Here is a 16,940-nt window from a genome sequence, read left to right on the forward strand (position 1 = left end):
GTCGCTTGGGACAGTTCGGTGAACACGGACAGTTCGGTGAACACGGTTCGCTTTTGTGTGCCGTCCGGAACTACGTCGGCATCCCAAAATACATTTCGAGTGTGTCGCGGAGGTCGGCGGACACGCCCCTCGCTTAATGAAATTCCGTACATTCGTATATTATTTAGAAATGACTATCGTCTCGTAAGTATTTCGTTTTTGCATGTTTGAGACATTGTACTGGATCGGATGTTGAACTCCGGGATAGAAACCTCCCTGTTTGTTTTTAAATGTTTTCCCCATCCTCTGGACGAGGGCCAAGTGGGTCAGAAGAAAGCTAAAGTTGTCATAAAGGAGGTATGTCTATATGGGAATATATGCAGTGAGACTTCTGTATATTCTTTCTACTTATCAATTCCCTGCTGAATTTGAAGTCGAAGTGAAAGAAAGTGAGGTAAAAGAGTACGTATGGCGTGACTTGTCATACATCCTGCATAAAAGTCAAATTTTCCAAAAATTCTCTTGATGTACGACAATATCGACGTGAATTTCTAATATCAAAATGTGTAGTGTCACTACACTAGCTGAACAATTACTAATGATTGTTTAAGAAAATTGTTAAAGTAATAAGATTATAAAATATTAAGTTGCTAATTAATTGATATTCTTTTTTCCTAATTTTCACATACGGTTATAAAACTGTTTTTTTTTCTTTGCCAAAGTATCTGAAAATTTAGCTCGATGCAGATCTGAAAATAATTATGAAGGCCGCTCAAACATGAATAATACTGCAAAAATGTTTAACACATATCTTGGCTACCAATTTAATTTTTGGATTTCAGTAAAACTGTCTTTTCCGTGTATTTAATTAAAATATCAATTTTTACTTAAAAATGTAAATTAAATATATATTAAATGTGTATTAAATAGTACCTCCTGTTTGTTCATTAACTGTGCAGTGACTCTACCTAATTTATATAATTTTCATAATAAATCCGATTGTATAATTTTTCTTTTAAAAATATAATAATTTCTTTCACAGATAATTAAAAAGATTATTACACAATCTTTATTTCTAATTAATGTATTTCAATTTCGCGAACACGAGCTCAATCCTTATCGTGATTGGCGTTTAGCGTTTGACAGGAAGTGCTTTGTTAGCCACAAGTGACCGACGATCTCTTAACAAAATCAATTAGTGACAATATATTTTAAACATAAGTAGGAGAAATGCATTCCACGCGGTACGTCGGACGAGTACACGTCGGACGAGTACACGGTAGAGTGACTTTTGCCTCCTCCTTGACGTCAAATCGTCGTCGTCGTCGAAATAAGCTGGATCGATCGAGCCGGCCAGCCGTCGAACCGTGACATTTTGCCCAAAGTTCATTCGTACAATCCTAAACCGGGGACCAACTTTCGCGTCCGCGCTGGCCAACGCTCGTGGTATTGGCAGAAGCATTTTCCCTAGCTTTGCTGATTTCGCCGGGATGGGAACTCCGCTAATCTCTTTATCTATCCCCCAAGATGCTAATATAAGATCCATCGTGCGGCGTGAAAATTTATAATTCATGTAACGCATCCGTCCTTCCATCAAAGTCGCCGATGTTATTTTTACAATTTGATACGACGGTTTAAAATCGACGAGTTTTTGATTGTGGTGAACACCGAAATCCCTCCGGCAATCAACTGTCGAGGGACGTCACTCTTTCACGATCGAGACCATTTTACCCTTCGGATCGTTACCAGCGATTCAGATTTAATAAAACATGCTCTCTCGCGACGCGCACCGTCAAGATATCAATATTACAGTCGCGCGACGCGAGAATGGATAATCGAGATATTATTTTTATAAGTCGAGCGCTCGACGAGATCGCTGACTTGCGATCGCGATGTACCGCGTAAGAATCGAAGTACTTCTCGTTCGATGGCGTCTCTAAATCACGACAGCCGGCGTCGGAACGTTACGTACGTTGAGCGTAGAGGAGATTCGTCGCCGACCGTAATTTGCACAGATCGCGGACCAAGCTGGTGGAACACGAAAACGCTCGGCTGCCCCTCCGCGGACGGAGGGATCGGGGAGTGCGATGGCAGGGCGAAATGTCACGCGGGTTGAAGCGCATTACCATACGGTACGACCATGAAGCGTACATAAGGCTCGGTCGGCCGCCGCACGCGGACGGGGGGACCGAATTAATTATTCCCTAACAGCCCTGAATGAGGTTCTCTTTCCGCTCTCTCTTCTTTGTCTCTTCGTCCAAATCTCTTTCTCTCTTTCTCTCCCTTCAGTCTAGAACTGACCCTCGTGCCATTACGCGATACGCCCGTCGTGTGTCGCCGCAAAAAAATATAATGGGGTAATTCCGCCGTTTCTCTTCCGAGAAATAAACGAGTGCTCCGGAGTAGGAGTATCACGACCTCGTTGCTGACAAGTATATCCGAAACTATGTCGCATTCTTACGATTGCATGCGTTCGTTTAGTGAACGATTACGAGCAATATACGTGAGCTATTCGATAAATTTATCAAATGACACTCAAACGATTGACGGCTTGAATTTTTATGTAATCTTCAGTTTAATGAATAGTTTCATCTCTTTTATAACACGTAAAAATTTTAATTTAATTTTTGATCTAGTAAGTAGTCAAGTCAAATAGTTTGCGTTTGACAGCGTCTTAAAGTTATTGTGTTTAATATTTGGCAATTTTTTCCTAATTCTAATTAATAAATTGTAGCTATTGCAATAATTTATAAGTGTGAGCTTGTTTTAAAATGTGCAAAATACAATAAAAGATGAAACTTTTCACTGAATTAAAAATTACGTTTAAAAAATCATATCAATATGTCACTTTTGAACAATACACGTTTCATTTCGTTTAATTTCATTAAATAAAACAAAACTCTAAATTTAATGATTGAGGTGCATGTATTATATATGACGGGATAAAGTTTGAACTGATTTTGCTAGATTCATACGTCGAATCTAGCTCCGCAAATAGGTAACATGGCGAATCGATGCAAAATTTGCCGCTCCATGCGAGGACGATTAAGTTGGCCTTCGTGTATCCACCAATTTGGCCCATCAATTCCATCGGTATTTTCACAATGGACGTCGGGGATTATCGCTGATGCCGCTGTCGGTGGCGTAATAACAGAACTCTTAACTTGCCACGGTCGTCGGAATACAGACGAGATTACGTCGTCACGCCCACTTCTGAAAGATAAGATTTTCTAACGACTTTATCCTTAACCCATACGTTTTTAACTCTGGGATATTAGATCGAAGAAGCCGGGGGATAGAGCGCGGAAGGGGGTAAAGGAAGAGTAATGACGGTAATACTCCATGGAACTCCTTCCGCACAGGGAGGTCGAGAGCTGCACGGAGGGCAAATTTGGGTGGATAGAGGGTGAGAGGCTGGCAAGCCGAGGAGGCACGGGCGTTTGATGACGTCATCATCTGCTCTAATGCTTAGACATTACCGGGTTTAATTATTCGGCTCTGTCCTCCCCCTTTCTCTTCTGCTTCCCACGGCCTTCCGCCATTCCTCTCCTCGCTTTTGCCGACAGTAATCGCTCGCACCTTTGCTTTCGACGGAGAAAACGACAGAGAAAATCGAGAGATAAAGGGAAAAGCAGATGCAAGAGAGGAAGAACGAGTGGAGAGGGGAGGAGAGAGAGAGAGAGAGAGAGAGAGAGAGAGAGAGAGAGAGAGAGAGAGAGAGAGAAGAGAGAGCTAAGTTATCCGAGAATACGGACGAGGTACAACGAGGAGAGGGATGAGAAAGAATGAGGCATAGCGTGAAAGTTTTTACGACGTGTCGATGACGGGGATACCGTCGAGGTGACGATGAACGATTAACGTCAGTGTAATGTCGGATCGCGTCGGAAGCACCGTTGATGGTTATCTCGTTTTATGGCGTATGCTCAACCTTCTCGTAAGCGTCGCTCTTCATTTCTGGACGAACGTTGACGCACGTCTGGCAAACTTTTGACGAATTTTACGAGCTGTAAAAAAAAAAGAAAAAACGTTACTCAAAGAAATAAAAAAAAGAATCTTATATTTTTCGTTGTCTGTATGTTGAAAAATAAGTCGCTCGAGGAGGCTATCTTAGCCTCAGCTTAGAAAGTCTTACGTAAAAGTCGCATCACTTTTCATATTTTTTAAGCTTTTGGCCATTGCTCCTAAATAATGCACAATTTACATGTACGAATAAAATTCTATGAGCAAAATAATTATTTTTTTAAATATTAATTATTTTGAGCGCTGCTATAATTTTTCTTTTACTTGTATGTTACAGATTAAATCGCAGGATCTAAGAGAAGGTGGCTGAATAACTTTGCTTGTTGCGCATCGGGTCGGTGAGTCAAAAAACAATTTTTGTTTTCTTATTTTAATGTTTAAATATCCTGCGCAGGACAAAAAAGGACACTGAAAGAAAGAGTTTGATAATAGCTATCAAATGTTGGGTAAAATAAATTTAAACAATAATTATTATATTTGATTAATATAATAAAATTTTATTTTACTTTTCTAAATTTTGTGTAAACATTACTAAATTGAATAATATTATACTTGCTAAATATTTAGAAAAGTAAAATTATTTTTGGAAATATTAATCCAATGTTTAATTGACATTATTTCAACATTTGATAGTTACATATTATTAAACTTTACTTTAGTGGATCCGAATAATTTTTTAAAGGAAAAATCGAGTACTCAATCGCGCGCGATTGATCCCCGGGAGTGCCGTGTAAAATACACTGAAAATAAAGTCTCGTAATAACTACCAAATGTATAGCGAAATAGTATTAATTAAATATTTGGTCAACGTAATCAAAATAATTTTACTTTTCTAAATATTTAGTAAAGTTATAACAGATTTGATAATACTTAGTGAACATTTAGAAAAATAAAATTATTTTTGAACATAATGACAAAATATTCAATTGATACTATTTCACTATATATTTGATAGTTGTTACCAGACTTTTTTTCAGTGATTCTTCGCGCGATCGTAATCGTATTTTCGCGAGTGAGTGAGTGTAATCCTGCTGATGATCCGAGAGGAAGAGATTGAGGTCTGCGAGGCAACCTTTAGGTGAGTTTAAATAATATATACAACATATATACACTGAAAAAGAAGTCAGCTAATAACTACCAAATGTGAAATAGTATCAATGAAATATTTTGTCAATATAACCAAAAATATTTTATTTTTCTAAATGTTTCGTAAGTATTACCAAATTTGGTATAAGTTTACTAAATATTTACAAAAAAAAATTATTGTTGGTTACAATGACCAAATATTTAATCGATAATATTTCATTATACATTTGGTACTTATTACCACTATTTTTTTTTTCAGTGCAGGGTTTATAACAATATCTATCTTATCCAACCAATGGATATCGTATATTACAGATATTCTTCGAGGTAGAAGGCGACGAGAAGAAGACATCACCCATCGTCGCCGACTTATAATAAAATAAACGAACCGCAGCCGGTTCGTCGCGTCGCGCGTTTGTCTCGGGAGTGCCGTATAAATACTGGACTTACATAGATTTTTTTCATAACTCCCATTTGATAGACTCCTAGTTCAAGGGCCGGGAATCGCACCCCCGCTGCTTGGCAGTGAACATTCTTACTGGGGCGTTGCGCATGGTGGGCGTGCGCGCCGCACCGCGACGTTCTATGCCGAGTGCCCGTGCACGAGGTAATGCCGGGCCGTATGTACGACATGTTCGTGTGCATGTTGCGCGGCTGTTTGGTTGTGTGAGGTTACACGCTCTGTCTCTGACGATTGGTTCGGTCCTAAGCGGTAAGAGTTCAGATCAGTTGTCTTGGTTTCGGACGTTTCTCTTGCTCTCGTCCACCGAAGGCTTTCTTAGATCCTTGATACCCTTTTTGGATTCTTCGGATCTGGGGTTCGAGCCAGTGAATCATGTTTAATCTGACTTGGTCAGAACTTGGCCTTGTAGGTTAAGCTTGTGACGAGAGGTTGGCTCTCATTTCCTGATTCGTCTAAAATGCTAGACGTCGGCAATGAGTACCTTTTTCTCTCGTCCTGCCGGAGTGTCTTGTCGACGCCGCTTGGATATAAGATCCAGTGGGACTGATCTCGATGATCCGTTGGCTGGGCGTATGAACGAGTCAATTTTAGACGTGATTTTTGTGAGACAAGAGGCGTAGGAATTCAACACCATTGATTTTGTTTTCTTCCGCGTGGGACTTACCCTTGTTCAGGGATGGGTACGCGTGCGTTCTACTCGTCGACTCGGGGTGCTGAATCCACGGGAATCCCTATGAACGGGAACTCATATCATGGGTTTTATAAACCCGAAGTGCCGCAGTGTCGCGCGAAAAACTTTATAAATAATAAGTCTACGCGCGCAAATTTAGTATTATTCGCGAGTGTTCCGCGTGTGCAACAAGTAGAAGAGGACAACCTTGAGGACACTGAGAGGAGGAGGAGGCTTGGGAGAGGCATCGGGCCCCAGCGGAGCAACCTTGGGGTAAATATAATTTCTTATTTATATAAATTTAAAATTCTTTCTTTTTTTATTTGACCTTATAAAAATACATTAAAAAAACTATTTAAAAAAAATTTATATAAAATTTTATACACACCTAGAAAAAAGTTATGTTTAAATTGATGAAATCGTTTCTTTAACTTAATTTTTTTTAATTGAAGTAAAAATACATTTGAGGAAAATAAAAATTTATTTGATTTCAAGAAATAACGTTATTAATTTTTTTAAAAGTACATAAATTATTTATTGTTTATTTAATTTAAACAAATTATTTAATTCAAAGAAAGTATTGACAGAAATGTAAAAAATGATTGTTGTTCTGGTTTTAAAAATATATTTCTTTTATTTAAAAAAAAATTGTGTTGCATAACCAAACTGTTTCTTTAATTTTAATAAAAGGAACAATCAAAAAATTTCTTTGAGTCAAAGAAACTTTTCTTTAACCGTATAGCAGTGCACGAATTTCTTTGACTTGATTTCAAACAAATATTTTTTGATTCAAAGAAATCTTTCTCTGGGTGTATAAGAATTAACTTTTGAAACATTGATTATTTTGAGCGGAGTTTTAATTTTTAAATCCTGTTTGTGTGTTACAGTAATCACCGCAGCTTCGTGGCTGAATAACTCCGCTCGTTGCGCATCGGGTCGGTGAGTAAAAAATCAATTTTCTTGTTATATTTTGATGCTTTACAAATGTCCTGCGCAGGATCAAAGATAAGTGTACAACGAAAAGAAACTGTTTTGATTACAATGTTAATAAAATTTTAATAAAAATTCTTGGAAAATATCCTGGAATTTTTCAAGGAATAGATTTATAAATTTTGAGTGGACACTGCGCTTAATTCTAAATTAAACAATAATTATATTTTTATTTTTTTGTTTCAAATAAAAAAATTAAAATAAAATTGTTGTTTAAGTTAATGTGGAATTGAGTTTTGCGATCCTCACTTTATCGTTCAATGTGGCTGTTTGAATTGTTATTTGTTTTTATATTGACGAGCTTGTATATAATTTTATTGATAAAATTTTCTGATTGGTTGTCCCAAGAGAAAAATTACGCTACAAATGACTGTGTTAATTGCAACATGGTCAAATGGGATGCTCTCAAGAAAACTACATGGTTAAAAAATTTGAAAATATTCAGAAATGTCTAAAATATATTCATCACATTCTTAAAATTTGATCAAATATTTATATTATGGGAACTGAAGAATTTAATTAATATGCACAACGGTAATCATTGAATTGTTCCATCGTTAATAGAAGTTTAGAGATGACGTTTATACCGAATGATGCGATGATATTAGACGTGATACATTGTTTCATAGTTTGCGGCAGAAGTTTATACAGAGATGACATTTACGGTGAATGTCATGATGTTTTTATTGTATTGTCCAATTTCATAGAAAAGCTCTTGGATGACATTTATGATTGCCACGCAAATTTCTGCACAGCCATAATCTCTTCATAATTTTATATCGGCGAGCCGACAATTTTGCTGTTAACCCGCGTTGCGCCCAATTAAAATAGTAATGAGTAACGTTTTACATGATTCGCGCGATCGAGAGAATATTAAACGTAAATGTAATATCGTTACGCTAATCGGCCGCTAATTAACGAGGTGTATAATTAATCGTTAGGTCGATAGATTGCGATGTCGCTTTTTGTCCGTACTCTCGACAAATCTGTCGTTAATGCGAAATCACGTGGAACGCGACTACTCATTAGGTTGCCAATTCCACATAGCACTTTACTGCTGGCCTAATATCGGCTCAAGATTGATTGCCAGCTATTGATCAGCCAAATGTTGCAAAGCATTTGTAGCATCAAATTAACCGCGCCCTGTGACATTTTATATCATTTTTTCCTCAACATTACCATGCATTTAAAGATATATAGATCATATCTCAAAACATTACCAAATATATAAAAAATATATAAAAAAATAAAATATTCTAGTATTACATTTAAGTATTTGTGTAAAATTTAAGCACAATTCACTTACTGATTTAAAAGTTATTTAATTTTTTGTTTACTCTGGATTCTTCTATAAAATCGCGTTTTACAGTACTTATTTGCAAATTCGATGGAGAAGTAGCATTATCAATTAAATCAGAATTTAATAAAATTTTAATAAATATTCGCGTATAAATTCATTTAGATCAGGTTACCTGTTTAAAAATTATTTATTTAAAACTGCACTAACTGCAACAAAATATAATAATTTTTGCTGCAAAAACATTATAACTTTTTCATTGTTTTCTTCTTTGCTTTCTAATTTTGGGACCAAAATTTCAACATTCGCGACTTCTTATTGTTGATTAGGAAAAGAAGAATAAATCTAGAAAAGCCTCAGTTTTTAAATTTTGATAACTTTTGATAACTTTAGCTCATATTGTGTAGGCCAAATATCCTTAATCTTTCATTTCACGTCTTAAAATTCCGATATTTTGATCTATAATAATTTTATGATAATAACGGTAACCATGACGAGTTCGGCATAATCGACAACGATGTAACTTGAGTTGTCAAAACCAATGGTATCCAATGATTCTGCAGGCAGAATAGAATACCAAGTATCAGCCGATCGTTGGTTGCCATATATTGGGCCAAGCATTGGCGCTATTGCAAAGACTGGCATTTCCATATGGGATGCTAATTTATTCCGTGGAAAGGTGCGCGGCATCGCGATGACGTAAGTCGATTCTCCCAATTCCGGTGAGCCGAGCCTCAAATCTCCGCCGTCGTACCGCATCGCTTCCTCTCGCCCTCTCTCATCGAACCGCAACATGACATAATATCTCCCTCGATAATTCTTACGCCAAAACTCGCAGGCGACCTGGACACCTTTCACGGTCATAAATCCATCAGACCCAACATTCGGGATATTGATTCTGGGTCGTACCTTGGTCAGGCCATCGTATCCCCGGCGTATGTGTGGCGCGCGGGGAGGAAGGGGGGAGGGGGAAAAGGGGTGGACGACCGGGGAGGAAAAAGGTTGTACGTGCTCGATCACGGTGCTATCTGGGCCGCCTCGACGATTGAATAATGGCGCTTTTGCGTCCGCGAGAGGAGAGCCCGCGCGTCTGATCGTGATTCCGTTCGCGTTCGCAGACACGTCGCGTCGCGGCGTAGGACCGTCTCGCTCGCATTCGCGCGCAATCGATTAATGTAAGATTATATAATTTATCCGCGACGAAGAGTCGCGACGCGCCGCGCTGCGCCGCGCCGCCGGGGAATAATTTACCCCCTTGGGATACCATTTTGCGACCGCGGCCCGGAGGATTTCATATCCGTCTGAGACGCCTGATAACGGCGGACGTCGTCGGGGATGAGGGGGGTGGTTAGGGGACGAGGGTGAGCAAAAGCGCGAAGCTCTTGCAGAGAGACGCGGACGTCGGAGCCCCTCCGCCGCGAAATATTATAGCGCCCGCGCCATTTCCGCGCGCTGATTGGAAATTGTCACCACCGCGGAACTATCTCTGCTCCATTGCCCGCACGGATATTAGCCGGAAGCGCGGCCGTGTCGCGGCGCGAAAACTTTTTGATTGCGTTTCGCAATCCGGGAGGAATCGCCGTGACGCGTTGCACCGGCGAGATCGCAGCTTGCGGATGTGCCGCGTGGCGTGACACACGTACGTGGTTCTCGCAATGCGCGTAGATAGACGCTCACGGCTCGGTGTACCGCTTCTCCCCTTTCTCTTCTCTCTCTCGCTATATATATCTCTTCTTCCCATTCTGTTTTGCTACTTTGATGAACTACGTTTGTGCGGGTTGTACATGCCACGGAAACTAACACGGGCTGATAATGACGGCGTAAGCTCAACGGTAGTCGCGGGTCACTGAACGTTTTTGGACCGTCGTTCCTTTTTTCTTCGACCTTTTTCCTGAATTTCACAGTCCGACGATAACCCGGCGTATTTTCTTTTTTCTTTCCGCGTATCCACGAGAATATATTTGCCGCTGAAAATCTTCCGCCGAGCGATTTAACGATAAATGGTTCATTTACAATTCTCGGTTCTTCGGTCCCTAACGCCTTCTCTTACCCTTTTATTATGTGTATTAGATATTTTTCATGAATGGGAGGTACTAAATATATCGAGTAAGCTTTCTCGAAGAAAGTCCAACGATTCCACTCGTCCGAGTTTAAGGAACGTCTCGGAGCAAAAATAAGGCATGAAACGCTGGAAAGATATTTCGCATCTTGGGTCATGGCAGATTGTATCGTATAAAGCGAAGAACGGTTGCCGTGTGCCTTGGCCTCGCCGAGCTTTTTCTTTTGCGAATGTATAAAGCATAAGGCATTACAAAGGACGGCGTATGTACGTAAGGCGGATCTAGTGGGCGACTATACGTTGTATCTACAAGTGTTTATCGATATCTCCCCGGAGTAAGTTATACACGATAAAATCACATATTCGAACGCGGAACACGTATATGAAAGATTCATGTATTCAAACAAACTCCTCTAGTCGCGACCTTATTTTCGTCGAAGACAATCCCGGACACAATTCTCGTTATCTTCAATGTGCAACGGCGCGGAATCAGCGACGGGCGTATTACGCCGAGCCGCGGACGATGAAATCCATGCAGAAGAATTTAATATCGTATCATCTACATTTAATCTTGCTCGAGACTGACGATAAATTCGAATAAAATCCCGATCAGAATTTCACGATGCTGGCGAGGAAACACCGAGGGCGAAATGTTTCTTTAATAGCGCCGCCCGGCTTCGAAATATAGACCAACCGCGCGCGAGCGTGGTCGCGGCGCGGTTCTGCGGTCGCGGAAAATAATATAAATGAGGAACGCAGAAAACAAGCATTAACGAGGCCGCAAAAACGGGGGCGCGATTGGATTCCAGCTGCGTGTGTGCGGCACAAGCGGCACAAGCGGCGCGGCGCGTCCATTCCTACGGTCCACATTGATTTTCAGCGGGCACAGAGAGGCCAAACTCCACCAAACACGCCGACCCCTCTGAAAATACTGCACGTACGTACTTACGTACACATTACGGATGCAGCCGGTTGCACACGTGCGCGCGCGAGCGCGAGCGCGAGCGCGAGAGGACAGTTTGAGTAGGCAGCTGCATTTGCGGACGAGGTGGTGGAGCGTATCCCTCGTCGAGTGCTCATCGTGAATTGGTTTCGCATCGCGCGATGCCAAAGTTTTATCCGCAGAAGAGTGTTTTACCGCACCGAAAAAGTCGTCGAAAACATTCGAGCCGTGTAATTTCGAAAATGTGAAAAACAGGGAATTATTTAGGTTTTCCTGGATGAGTCGCGAGGACGAATATTATGGCTCAACGCTAATTACATTAATTGCTGTAATTGATTAATGTACTTTCTCGCCATTTATTCGACCTTGTGAAAATCTGGAAAATTGCTCCACGAGAAATGTAATGTAATATAAAAATGTATTACATTTTAGTAGTTGAATTGATATCACACCCATCACGGAATGAGCCAAGTTCAAATTTTGGCTGAACTGATATTTTTAACAATAAATTCTTTACAGTTTTTAAACAAATTGGAATCAATATTAAATTTTTACGATCAATTTAATTTAAATTATTCCTAGCTTCAGTTTACGATTGCGCTTTAAACTTTAAATTGATCAATCATACAAAACATCAAGATACGTCAAAATTTGATTTTTTTATCAAATTTTATTAACTGTTACATATTATTTAGATAACTACATACAGTTTTGAATAATTGCATGTTTTTGTTTAAATACAAAACTTTAATTCCTATTGTGCATTAAAATATATGTTTATTGTTTATTTTTATAAATATTTATACAGTAACATGATAATTAAATAGACAATCACAATAAAACGTTGTATAAATCTTGAATACATAAAGTGCACAAAAATATTGACATTTTTCTTAATGTTGTACAAAATAATTTAATTAAATTTAATTTTTAATAGCAAATAAAAAAAATTATAAAATTATATTATTAAACAAAAATGTAATCTTAGTTACACAACCTTCATATAGTTTATTTAAAGTGTTAATATTAAATACATTTCCAAATTTGATTTACTTTATAAGAATTGTAGGTACATCCTTAATTATATACGTATCCATCTCGCGCGGTTACAAAATATCAATAAGAAGCTGCTCCGTGCGTTCCATGAATTTCCTGAGATTAGCGATGCGTAGATCGGTAGTCGGCCGAACGAATGCAATTGCAATTACGGGCTGATCGATACAAAGGACGCGGATGCGACGTCGATACATGTCTGTTTGCGTGTTGACAGTTCGTGAGCGAACCGAACGGCTGTTTAGATCGCGGGTAGTAACGATCACCCGCCGAGGAAGAAGGAATCAAACGGAGACTAATCAAACGAGCACGCGCTGCGATTTAACGCGATTATCGTTATCCTCCGTAATTACTAGCTCCGAGAATAGCGTGATGATCACGGGAGGATCTGTTCCGTGCGAGTGATCGCAGTGTGTGTTTGATTAGGCTTGTGTTTGCAATCATCTTATTATCTTGGTAGGAAGTATTTGCGACGCTGCACTATGGATTTTAATGAGCTCGCATCTCCCAACAAAGTACGTATCTCTTAAAAATTTTCACACCTCTGGCCATCCCACCTTTCGAGGGATTTGATAAAATAATTTTTTGAAATGCACTTGTGCAATTAATCTGTTCCTTTTATTTCCTCGCGAGAAAGTTGTCTCATGTTCCTCCTGCCTAACCGACTTGATCCAATTAGCGCGCCAAATTAATTCCGCGTCATTGCAACGAAATTATCGCTACAATTATCTCCATTACGAGAATACGAGAGAGGCGATTAGAGGCGCCTTGAATTAGCGCGCTAATTCGCTCCAATATTTTTCAGCGCCAGGTGTAGTACTCTCGCAAGTGCCCCGAAGGATTCGCAGGGTTCGCTCTTGCCCTCGCTCTCGCCCTTGCCCGCCGTCCCTCACCGCTCCGGAACGGAGGATTTATGGCCTCTCCCGATAATCCTTCGTTGCTCCTTTTTGGAAATAAACGTCTCCTTCTCTCTCTCTCTCTCTCTCCCCCTTTCTCTCTCTCTTCCCGCGGCCGCGGCGAGCGGCGAATCGAGAAACGGGATGGACGTCGGCGGCGGCACCGGCCTCGTATTAATCACTCCGCCGCAGACAGAGCGCGTGGCAGATAACGTTATCGCGTCGGTTTCTATTACGCCGTAACACTTTCCGAAGCGAAGGGGTCGACCGATAGCGCGGCCGCGGCCGGCAGAAACTCGCGCGCCCGTTCGTTCGTCTACTCTGCAATTTATGAATACGCGGCCGCTTACATATTTGCGAGCAGCGCTTGCGTTTCGTGTCCGCTCTTTCCTCGCGGTTTTATTCCTCGAAGCGCGATGAGACCCATTCCCGCGACGGGCGAATATATATCTAGATGTAGACTATACGGATCGCGTTAATTCTCAAGCCCCGAGGGGACTGTTACGAAGTGCATCATCGAGCTAACCATAAATCCGATTCTGTTGCGTTTCGCGTTGTAAATAATATTATCACGCGATAATAACTTTTATTATAAATAACGGTATATTTTAAATTAATAATTTTTAAATATGGAATGCGTAACTTGTGAAAGCGGACGCGTTATCATGTTTTTTCACTGCAGTTTCTCCGATATCATCACACATAATCATCATTGTATTACAGAATATATAAAAACATAAATGTTTTTTGTCATTATTCCAGAATAAATATAAACATGTTTCAATCTGTTTAATTTTCGATATTACATACATTATAAATAATATATGTATAACATTTATACCATGTATCGCATATTTCTATAAAGAACGTATTTAGTGGAGAGTTGCTGAATGCGTATCAATCGCCTAAATTGTATCTTATTAATATTTTATCAATATTTTTATTTAATGTACGCAACATTAAATAAAAATATTAATTTAGTCACCAAAATATGAAGCAATTGAAAAATTAGTAATATACACAAAAATAAAATAAAAATTTAATAGATTAAATCCAGTTTTCCCAACAACAGTCACAGTCTATTTAAACATTTGTACAATAACTGGTTATTAATGTTTACTGAATTTTTATAAAAGCTGAATTTCAGTTTTGCAGGCAGCAGCGATTTTTATAACATATTCTCTATGTAACTTTGAGAGGTATTTTGAATATTAATTTTTTAACATTGGTCTAGTTTGAAGGCTTGAATGTGGCTTTCAAATAATGTGATTGAATTTAATGTGTGTATAAATTCGGCATATAAATTTAAGTTATATCATGTAGTGAGAGGGGTGTCGTGAGATAATCGCGAGTTATTTACATTATGAACGTAAGAGCGCTTTTGCGACTTTATAATCTTACAGTGGACGTTGCGTAATGCTTATTAGCAGCAAAGAAATTATTAAAAATAATTTTTTTTATAAATAAAATATATTTTATAAAATTTTCATAAAATCTTGTTTTGGTGGCACTTATTAGTGTGTAAGATCTAAAAAGAATCCTTAATTTGTGATTTTTTATAATTGAACATGCTTTTTATGGCATTAGTTAATATTTCACGCTATCATCCCATGCTATCTCAAACGTATCCTTTTTTTCCTTCTTCAGTAAATTGTAAATTATGTTCGTTCTTTATATCCGATAAACTTCTACCTATAGGGTGACTGGTAGAACTCTGTAGCTAACAAACTGATGTTAATAAAAATTGTGTCACGTTAATATTTAGTGAGTTATTTAAAAAATAAAATAAAATGACATTTTATCACTCGTTCTTTTCTCTATATAAAAATACGCATTTGGCAACTTTTCCCTATAATATAAATATTATAAAACAGAAGAGGAAATCTATATGTATAATAAAATGAAAAGAACACTTGGTTATGTTACATAATTTACAAACCCTCGTACCGATCTTGCCCACTTCGACGAAACATAAACAAACGTTCGGAAATACCGTGGCCTACTTTTTTCATTTTAAAGCAACAAAACCGATCGACACGGTGAAAATGTGTTCGCGTCGTAATGCACCATTACCGCGCCGCAACGACGATGACGACGATGACGACGACGGCAACTCGTTCCGCCCGCTCGTGTCTGTAGGCGGCGTGGAATTTACGCCGCCGAAGATATTCATGGCTCGTTGGCGAGTTTATTTTACTCATAAATTATGACGGAGTACTCCGGCAGTCGTTTTCCGTGGTCCGGATCTTCGTTGCGCCCGGGTCCGCGCGCGCGCGCGCGCGTGCACCTCGTAGATATAAAAGAGAGACGCCGCCGACGGTTCTGCGGTTCAACAAATACCTCAACCCCGCGAGAGAGTCGCCGTCAGGCTCGCCGAGCTCGTAATTTACACCTTCGCCTTCGTAGTCCTTCCCGAGAGAACGAGCCCGGTATGGTGTTATGGCCGGTCGATCACGCGAGCAGCTGTTCCTCTCCTGCCCCTCTTCTTTACCCTGAGACTTTATCTTCCCCACGGCGCGATAAAAGCCTTTTTTCTAAATAATCCAACGTTTTCTCACGTCGAATGAGAGACTCCCCTGCCCGACGTGGGTTGGAGGTGGCGCGTCTCGAGAACGTTTCGCTCGCCCCTGCGTCGCATCGATAATTGAAAAGTTTACAAGGATCGAGACGGGGAGACGGTCCTCGAAACTTCCGCCGCCGACAGACTAATACCGCTCACGGGGCTTCCAATGATTGCAATCGTCGAATCAAGCTGACACCTTTATTTAGAGTACGCCTTTTTACGCGTTTCATTTCATCAGGGAGGTACATTTATATTTATTTTTTGATTATACAGCGATATTCGATATATCTGATCCTATTAATTTTGTGTTGTACGCGCGCTATGGGTATTATATATTTCCTCGTATTTTGTTTCGATGGAGATTGGATTATCAGTGCGTTGAAACTTTTAGTTCCTCTCGCGTTCATGCGAACGCTGATACCGCGTGATAAGCTGCTAATAGGTGAGTTTCAGCTGTTAAGTGAACATGGTCGTTTATTAAACGAAGTGAACGAGAAAGAGAAGACTTTTTATTCGCTTTTCTGTCCTACGTCCCGAGCGTGATTATCCCTGGATAATCGGGCACGAGCGATTTTATCCGTTAACGGAGAAGGCTGAGCATCCAAACGTCGGCATGGCAGAAAGAAAGAAGGAAGTAGGGGAGGAGCAAGAAGGGAGGGGGGAGAGGAGGGCTCGGCAATAAATCGGCGGTTCTCGAGTGCCCCGCGGGAATGAACTGACGAAAATATAGCGGCGGGCCGCAAACTACGAATTGTTAGTTACTGCGCGCCGCCGTAAAATATATGAGCCGGCGGCCGTTCGCGCGGGAGGTGTGGGATGTACCCGCAAAACCCTGGAGGGCCGCGCAAACGGAAGCCTACGTCGAAAATTCGACACCTCGAATCGCGCGAGTCTCGAATATAAGCGTTCCCTGGTTGCCGG

At 40.0% G+C, this 16,940-nt stretch overlaps 1 protein-coding gene across 3 annotated transcripts in view; it reads left to right on the forward strand.

The window, feature by feature from the left end:
- The window catches only part of LOC105207766 (T-lymphocyte activation antigen CD86), a 309,464-nt gene that overhangs the window by 8,000 nt on the left and 284,524 nt on the right, over positions 1-16,940 (forward strand). For all 3 annotated transcript variants that reach the window (XM_039457591.1, XM_039457590.1, XM_039457592.1), the window contains one exon: positions 4,277-4,337. The gene's annotated coding sequence lies outside the window, so the exon portion shown is untranslated. The remainder of the gene's footprint in view (positions 1-4,276; positions 4,338-16,940) is intronic.

Source organism: Solenopsis invicta, chromosome 14 (assembly GCF_016802725.1).
Source record: "Solenopsis invicta isolate M01_SB chromosome 14, UNIL_Sinv_3.0, whole genome shotgun sequence".
Taxonomy (NCBI): domain Eukaryota; kingdom Metazoa; phylum Arthropoda; class Insecta; order Hymenoptera; family Formicidae; genus Solenopsis; species Solenopsis invicta.